The following is a 9,160-nucleotide window of genomic DNA, read 5'->3' as shown; positions in this document are numbered from 1 at the left end:
AAATCGGCATTTGCCTGAATGATTTCTCCATATGCTGGGCTCACTGGAATAACAATTGTTAAATACAAATACTTGGAATAATTGCTTGGAATATAAAGTATTCCAAGTATTTGGAATACTTTATATTCCAAGCACTCTGATGGTTGCTTAATACACTCTTTTGTTTGTCTCTAGCTATATAGCAAATAAACCCCAAACTTAGTGTCTTGAAACCACTGCAACCATTTCTTATCACTCATAATCCTGTGGACTGACTAGGTGGTTCTTCTACCAATGTTGTTTCAGGTCCCTCGTAAGTCTTTGGTCAGGTGGTGGCTGGGCTGGAATGTCCAAGATGGCTTCTTTCACATGTCTGCTGCCTTGGCACAGATGTCTGGAGAGCTGGGAACTTTCTCTCTCTTCAAAAGTTCTCTTCTTTACACAATGGGTGAGTTCCCAGATCTACCATTTCCAAGAAGGCAGAAGCAGAAGCATCTCTTCTTAGTTCTAGTGATTAAAGCAGACAGAGTTCCCGTCAGCCCAGATTCAAAGTGACGGGAAATAAACTCCATTTTTCAATGGGAAAACATGACCAAGAATTTGTAAGCGTCTTCAATCCACCCTACATACTTGCATTCTAATCATGATAGCAACCCTGAAAGGTGGGTATTATTTGACCCATTTCATTAAAGAGAAAATTCTCACAGCTTGTATGTGATGGCACTTGGATTTGAAGCTATGTTTGTATGTTTCCTTTTTTTTTTTTTTTTACTATCTCTCCAATAAGACAACATCAAGGATATATACAAAATAAAAATAAATAAAATTGCTGGATATCTATCTGTGTCTGGACTTGGTCACTTGCTTCATTCTTGTCCCTGAAAGCCATGTTGTTTATAGAATCATCAATTCAGAGCCTCATATTGCTTTTTGGCTTCAAATTCTGACGCTTCAGGGTTTCCCATCATTGTTGTCAACACAAAAATCACTCGTTCCCTTTTCAACCTGGCCTTCCTTTCTTTACACAGCTCTAACAATTGTTCAGCCACCAGTGTATAGCAGGTCCTCCACTTATGCTCACCTGAATTAACCACATAGATTTCAGCTCCAGGCTAACTTGCCCTTATAACACAATCACTTTCTCTGCTGATGTGTCCTTCAAGAACGCAAAATAGTTTAATATTGGCTTTACAATCATTATTCTTCCCTACCGCAAAGTCTTATAAATATTCCATATTTTTGTCTAGCAATTATATTTAGCTCTGTACTTATTTTTATATTTTGGAGCTTATTTTTATATTTTGCCTGAAGTAGATATCTAATTTTTTTCCATGTGGTGAACCAATTTTTCCTACAAAATGTTTCAACAACCCAAACACTCATGTGCCTTTTTCTGGGTTCTATTCTGTTCCATAGTTCATTCATATGTTCCTGTAACAGTACCACATTATTTCTCCTTCTATACCTGGTTAATATGTCTGAATAGCTAGTGGAGTGAGTGTGTTTCCTCTTTGCTTTGCTTTTTCATGATTGTCTTTATCAGAAATCAAGGAACTATAGCCATGGACTAAATCCTGCCCAGTGACTTTTTTTTTTTCCAGATGATGAGTTTTATCATCATATATCACCTGGATAGAGGTTTGATTTGCTCTCAAATATTCCAGGGTGGAGAACGACTCAGAGAAAGCACAGGCTATAAGGATCTATTCAGTGTAATCTTCTCCCTCGTTTTCATGTTCACCACCAATGGAGAGAGCAGCATACTTGCTTGCAGAGCTGAACTTGGAGGCTGGGTTTTCTTCCGGTTTCTTTGGTTCAGGTGCAGGTTAGGAGTCTTGACCCTTTTTGCCATCTTTCCTATCTGACTCCTTCCAGTGGTCTTCATTCCCTCCATCTCCTGGCCCATGGCTGGAGTGCCCATTTTGGCCTTTTGGAACACTCACCCCATCCACTTTATTTTCATCTGTTTTCCTTGTTGATGCTTCCTCTGATGGTTGAGCTGAAACTGCTTCCCCGCCCCCCTTGTAGGGGATTGCTGCTCTGTGTCTGAGCTCTGAGATCTACCAGGAAGGTTAGAACTTTGCTTCACCCAAGCATTCTCCTTTGGTGGAGGGGTTGGCATTACCTTTAGAGTCCAATCAGGTTTGGGAGGCTTAGAAGTTGGAGAGTGACAGTCTTTCTCCATAGTGAGTGTTTCATTCTTCTAGAGACTTCTCACTCTCTCTCCTTCGTGCATTTCTGCCAGAGGTGGCTGAGGTCCCAGTCTGTGATGACTCACTTCCTGTCCTTGACGGATCGCTTTCCTGAGTTTCTTCACTTCGCTAGCTTGGGTGGCTCTCCTGAGGCCATCGCTCTAGTTTTGGCTCATCCAGCTGACGCTGCAATTTCTCCTTTTCCTTCTGTAGCCACTCCTTTACTTCTCATTCTCTAGAAGCCGTGTCAACAGGCTTTGCCCCTCCAAAGACAAAGCTTGCTCGACTGGACTGGGAGGTGCTAGCAGAGGAATAATCTTCTTTAGGAGTGCTCAGAGGCTTTAGATTCAGTTTGGGTCTTTGGGGGAGGGGGGCGGGGATCTCTATCATCACGCTTATAATCACCCTGAGAGTAATCACCTCTGGAGCTCCCTGACAGAGCATCACGTCTGTCATACCTGTCTTCATAGCGGTCCCCTCCTTCTCTGTAGTCATCATGCGTCCGGTACCCACTAAATGTTCTTCTACCACTGCCTATCCTGGAATCATAGACTCTATCATAGTCTCTGCTGCCTCTGTCATCATAGAGATCCCAGCCCCCATATCGATCCATATCCCGGCGTGGACCATCACAATAACTGTTCCAATACCCATAATGTTAATTGGTCTGAATCATAACGATCTCAATACTTGTCTCCAAAGCTATCATCACTTCTTTTAGGTGAATAGTCATCAAAGCTGTCTGTGGCAGGACAGGCCCTACAGTCTGCATCTGTTTTGTCAGAATCCTGATTTCTATCTCAGCCAAAAGAACGATCATCCCTGTCTTTCCCCTGTGCTTGATTAGCAATGTCCACTTGAATTCTCCTGTTACATAGAGACTCTTCATTGAGGTGCAGGGCATTGAACAAGGAATCCAGGTCCTCAAACTCAGCATAACCAAAACCTTTCAACCTCTCTGGATTGCTGGGTTCACCTGGTAGATGCACTGCACTGATATTTAATCTTCTAAAGAATTCCTTAATGGAATCCTCTGTCACTTCATAGGACAGGTTCCCTAGAAAAGCAGTGTAGGGTGGTGATTTGGGAAGATGGCTTCTGTCAATATTGCATTCCCGAGCAGCCCGTGGAGCAGTAGGCACGATGGAACAGTCAATTGGAGGTGCTCTATACATATTGTCATCATTACTGTGCCAAGTACATCTCCTTCCAGGTCATCTGTTTCATCAGCCCAGTTGACTGGTTTGGGGACATAGGTGCTTCCTCCACCAGTCCCACCATCCTCAGCGAGAAAGTCTATTAGGGAGATAGTTGTCCCCTTCTTATTCTTTTTTGCTGAGGCTGTCATTTTGGGAAAGGGAGAGAAACTCAAAAGGCCCCAGTTACTATTTTTGTAAATAAAATTTTATTGGAACACAACCAGGTCCATTTGCTTACCTACTGTTTATGGCTACTTTTGAGCACCACAACAGCAGAGCTGAGTAGTTGCATCCCGCCACCAAAGCCTAAAACATTTAGTATCTGGCATTTTACAGAAAAAGTTTGTTGACCCCTGATCTTTGTTACTCATGAACTTGAATTCTTCCACATAAATTTGTGCATCATTTTGGCAATGTTCCAGTTCCAAGTTCTCAATTGCAAGCAACAGAAACTAGTTCCGACTCAATGCAAAAATGAATATATTGGAGAAGCTATCAGAGAACTCTCAGGAGCTCTCCTGAAGGAGGCTAGAGAAACAGTTTCAAAAATTGAGCAAGAACCAAGGGAGGCCTGGCAGCAGAATGACAGACAAGGTTACACTGCAAGTAGTGCCTGATTAGGATGCCACCATTGATGCTGCCACAGTGAAAGGCCTTCTGAACTCTCCTAAGTCACTGCACCACTCACTCAACATTTAGAGTCCTGGAAAAGAGGATTTTATGTCCTAGCTCCGATCACATATTCATGTGTTAGCTCCAAAGAGCAAGGAGGCCCTTCTTCCACCTCCACAGATGGAGGTAGGACCGCGCCTCCCACCAAGACTCACTCAATGGAGGACTCATTCAAAATATGAGGGGGGGTGAGGGGGTGGAATCTCCTTAAAGGTGGCTGTGACTTTGCTTAAACATTAAATTTAGGGGAAATTGTTATTTTAAAATACTATTTTCTCTTTCATAAAGATGATTTATCTCTACTAATTCTCTATGTCTTTGGTAGTTTTAAAATGTTCTTCTGCAGTGGTCTTACAAATTTTTTGTTTATTAAGTTCTTAATATTTTATAGTTTTGTTGTTTTGGATAATATCTTATTGTCTATTATCTTCTTGATTTTATTATTGCTAGTATTGAGGAATGCTACTGATTTTTGTATATTGATCTTATAATCAGCAAACTTACTGAACTTTCTTATTACCTCTAAGAGTCTCTTGATTTTCTTAAGTCTTCTATGTAAATGATCATAACATTTGCAAATGACAGTTTTATCTCTTCCTATCCAATCCTTATATTTCTTAGTATTCTTATATTATTACATTGGCGTGAACCTCCTATGTTATGTAGAACATTATCATAGCAGCTATCTTGTATTGTTCCTAATCATAAAGCAAATGCTTTAAAAGTTTTTCCAGATAAAAAGACAAATAGCTTTTTATCATATTAAGGAAGTTCCTTTGTATTTTTAGTTTCCTGCTAACTTAAATCGAAAGTAAGTATAGAACTTTAATGCTTTGTCTGTATCTGTTGAAACATTCATAAGTACTTTCTTCTTTAGTTTATTAGTATGGGAAGTTACATTAATATATTTTTAAGGTAGGATTTTTAACTTGCATTTCTAAGAATTAACCATAATTGGTCATAATATATTCTATTATTTTAATCATTACTGAATTCAGTTAGCTAATACATGTTAGGATTCTTACATCTTGTTTACAAGTAAGACTGAACTGTAACCTATCTGCATTGCATTGCTCTTACCAAGCTTTGATAATAGGGTTAAATTGGCTTCATAAAAGAAGTTGGTAATCTTTCTTATCTTTATTTTAAAAAGAAATAATAAATCTAAGTTTACAAATCAATAAAATCAAGCTTTTAAAGTAGAAATGATTACCAATATTACAATATGTTCTTTAAAAAGTTAGTAAAAATAGAAAAATGACCAGTTGCTCACACGTCCCTGTCTGCCCAGGAGAACTTAATTCTACATTCTCAAAATGTCATTGTTGGGCAATAAATGATCCACTAGGGTTAACCTACAAAAACTGACATGGGTTTAATGCCACGCATCATCTTCATTACTGTGGTAAATTCACATGACCTCTCTGAGCTTCAGGTTTCCCATCAGCAGAATGGAAATTATAACATTTACCTCACTGGGTAGTTTGTAGAACAAATGAAATAAAGCCGGTGAATTCTTTTAACTTCTAAATAAAAATGAGTTGATTCCAGCACCTTCAGCCACTCCTTGTCCCTATCACCTGTCCCACCAATGGTCTCATTCATCCATTCCTTCAGAGGACTGGGTTCTTCCTTGCACTTGCCAATCTCCTCTCCACCAATATGTGGCAGGATATAAATTTTCTCACTATTTCAAAGCATAATCTTATCTGTTGTTCTTTTCCTTCTTCTTCTCCTTCTTCTTCTCCTTCTTCTTCTTCTTCTTCTTCTTCTTCTTCTTCTTCTTCTTCTTCTTCTTCTTCTTCCTCTTATTCTTATTCTTCCTTTTCTTTGAGTCACTAGAAAGTGAAATGTAAATATTTTTCCTCATCTTTGGCAAAGTTCTCCCTTCCCTGGAGCAAAGAGGAACATGTTTTCCAAGTTATGGGTTTAATAAACTTAAAGTGTATGGTGAAGGAACAAGGGGAAGGAACTTCCACCCTGATAAGTGGTTACTTGGAGGGTGAGAAAAAGAGGTCTGAGGTCTAGAAGCAGGAGGGGCCAGGCTTTGCCCCGAGTTAGCACCCTGAGAAGTAGCAAGACTCCAAACACGAGGTATGCAGCTCACCTGGAGAAGCAGGGCCCTAAGCACTCCGTTTCAGAGCTTTGTCAAACATTCTAGTGTCCCAAATGTGTCAGGGGAACTGTAAGAAGCTGCCAGACCTGATAGGATTGTGCAGATACAAACAATGGGCAGATCAGCAGTAACTGGAGTGGAGAGATGACTCATGACTAGGAAAAGCCTCCAGAAGCTCTGGAACTGGTGCAGTGAGGGTGTGTCATTGAGGTGGGGACACAAGGCTGCTAGAAAGACTTATGTTCACCTTCCTACCAGCTCAATGGAATGGAAGCTTGGAGTCAAAATTAGGTTGATTCTTGGGTCACATAGAAATGTAATGATTCTTGCACAATTGAGTTTCTGGTCTTAGATTCAAACATGCTATTGTACAATACAGTCGATTTCTGACTCGGGGTGCAAATCCAGTAGCTGAGGAACCATCCCCTGTAGGAAAGATCTCTCTGTTGACCTCTCTGTGGATCTCGTGTGTCTTCCAGAACACAAAACCTGTTAGTTAAGAAATCCTGATTTAGAAAAAAAATTCCAATAACTACAAAAGAAAGTCTGCTAGCTTTGTAAAGGTTAAAAACCAGCCATCTCTTTTAAAAAAAATCACTGTAAGATTCAGTATTTACACCACCAACAATATTGTCAATAAATGAGCCTTACTACTGTACAGCCCAGGAAAAAGCAATGCTCTTTGTTTATCTTTGGCTGCTGATTTAGTTCTGCTGTGGGAAAGAGAACTCAAACAATGCTAAGGTTTTCCTTAAAGAGATCCAGACTGGACACTTCCAGACTTATTTTTGCCACATTTCAACCATGCCTCAGCCTCTGACTCCACACTACTCACCAGCCTCAGCATCTATCATCAGCCCCAGAAGCGGGGCCAGGTGTCCAGAGCAAGGCTTCAGTATCTTCTCTCCCACCTTGTCTTGATGTGGTTTGCTTCAGAAAAGAGATATTCGTAGGATGGAAGGAGTTTCCCCTTTTCAATTTTCCTTTACAAATGCTCTGGGGGTGGCCATCTGTCTCCTAATGACCTTCAAATCTGTATTCCCAGCCCTGTCTTCACTAGGGAATAATAGTTTGTATACGAGACAGCCTACTGGACCTCCCCTTGAGTATCCTATAGAGAACTCAATTTCTGTATACTAAAAATAGCATCTAGCAATGCCATTTGCTCATGCCACCCTGCCTTTCACCCTGCCACCCAGTCCCTATCTCAGTATTTAAACCACCACCCAGTTGCCTTAATCATAAACCCAACATCATCAACTCTTTTTAAATGTTCTTAATTCTCTACCTTCTCCAGTTCCGTTACTTCTGACTTCATTCAGGATTTCATCATCTCTTGCCTGGGTTATTACAACAGCCTCCTAACTTATCCATCTCCAGTATACTCTCCACAAAGTCAGATTGATCTTTCTAAAACACAAAGTGACTGTCACTCCCGTTTTTAATATCCCTCAGTGGTGCCTCACTACTCTGCTGTCCAATGTCACACAAACTACAGCCCCTGGAGAAATCCAGCCTGCAGCCTATCTTTGTATGGGCCCTCAAGCTAAGAGTGGATTTTACATTTTTAAAGGGTTTTAACCAAAAAAACAATGAAAGAACATGCATTTACCATAGATGGCCTGCAAAGGCTAAAATATTTACTAGTAGCCCCTCTTAAGTTTACAAAACTCGACTTTGGCCCGACTCTAACCACTCCCCTCCCCACTTAGGGCAGGAAGTCCCCATCTGTCCAAAGGACTGTCCCACCCAGAGCCTGTGTCCTCCTCCCTTCTAGACAATACTCCTGGAATTCCCAACCCAAAGGGCCTGAGCCTGCTGCTAAGGCTCACACTCTTAAGCCTTAGAGGTGCCAAAGGGAGATGTTTTCAAAGGGAGATGTGACAGAGCTTGGACGTGCAGGCTGGCTTGTGCACACAGGTGTGTAAGGACTTTTGCGTTGCAAGAGAGGGGATAGGAAGAGAAGGGGACCAGCCAGGAAACTACTTGTGTTCCTGCCCTGGGCCCCACAAGTATCAGCACGGGCCTGCTAAGGATACAATTAGAATTCTCTAGCATAATAAGTAAGGCTCTTCATGATATGATCCCCTGCACCACACACTCAAGACTAGGCTGACTTTTAGTGCTTCTGCTGTTTTACCAGCTCACATGGACTTGCTTCCCTTTCACTGCCATCCTCCTGGGAGAATCTTCTCAACTTCAAGACTCAACTCCAAGGTCAGCTCCTCTTTGATGCTTTCCTACTCCCTCTTTTCTTCTCTCCCATCCTTTCTCCTCATTTAGTCTTTGTGACCTCAATGCCCTTACATAAATGTCTATCATAGTACATATGGCATTTTGTTTTACCAAGTTTATTGTGTCTATTTCCCGCCATTAGATTGAACCCTTCTTGAGGGCAAAGACTTGGTATAATTTTTTTCTATAACCCAGTCAATGTAATGGAGTTTCTAGCAGATAATATGTATTCAGTGATTTCTGAAATAATGCATAAATAAGTAAACATACGTGCTCAGTCCACCTTACCAAATCCTGGAATCCACCCTTAAAGGATATGGATACTTGTATATCTCAAGTGACTATGGTCTCCATACCACTTTTTTTTCTTTTCTCACTTTTTTAGTTTATAGTTGTTTTGTACTATTTGAATTTTTTTTGCAATGTACGTGTACTACTTTTATAATTAAACAAAAACACTTACAATTATTTTTTTAAGTAAAAAACTAATCACAGTGGAACAGGACATGAAATATCAACTTTGGAGACAGGTCATCCAGTTTCCATCTCATTTTCATCCATAAGGAATTAGAATTAAAACTAGAATCAACAACTATCAAGTTTTCCACATACACATTTTGATTTTTGGTCTCCATGACCTTGTTCATGAGGTTTCCTCCCACTGGTAAAATCCTCCTCATCACTTAGAACTTACCTCAGGTGTCCCTTCTTTTAGAACACCTACAAATTCAATTTGCTGTTCCACCTTGGTGTGCTCTTGTTCCATT

At 40.5% G+C, this 9,160-nt stretch overlaps 1 pseudogene; it reads right to left on the bottom strand.

Annotated features, from left to right (window-relative positions):
- Nucleotides 1–1,682: 1,682 nt before the first annotated feature.
- LOC109376366 (eukaryotic translation initiation factor 4B pseudogene) lies at nucleotides 1,683–3,519 on the bottom strand (annotated as a pseudogene).
- Nucleotides 3,520–9,160: the final 5,641 nt, after the last annotated feature.

The sequence above is a fragment of the Hipposideros armiger genome, unplaced genomic scaffold (assembly GCF_001890085.2).
Source record: "Hipposideros armiger isolate ML-2016 unplaced genomic scaffold, ASM189008v1 scaffold_1114, whole genome shotgun sequence".
Classification (NCBI taxonomy): domain Eukaryota; kingdom Metazoa; phylum Chordata; class Mammalia; order Chiroptera; family Hipposideridae; genus Hipposideros; species Hipposideros armiger.
The sequence above is the reverse complement of the archived record's forward strand: the minus strand, read 5'-3'. Positions and strand labels throughout refer to the sequence as shown.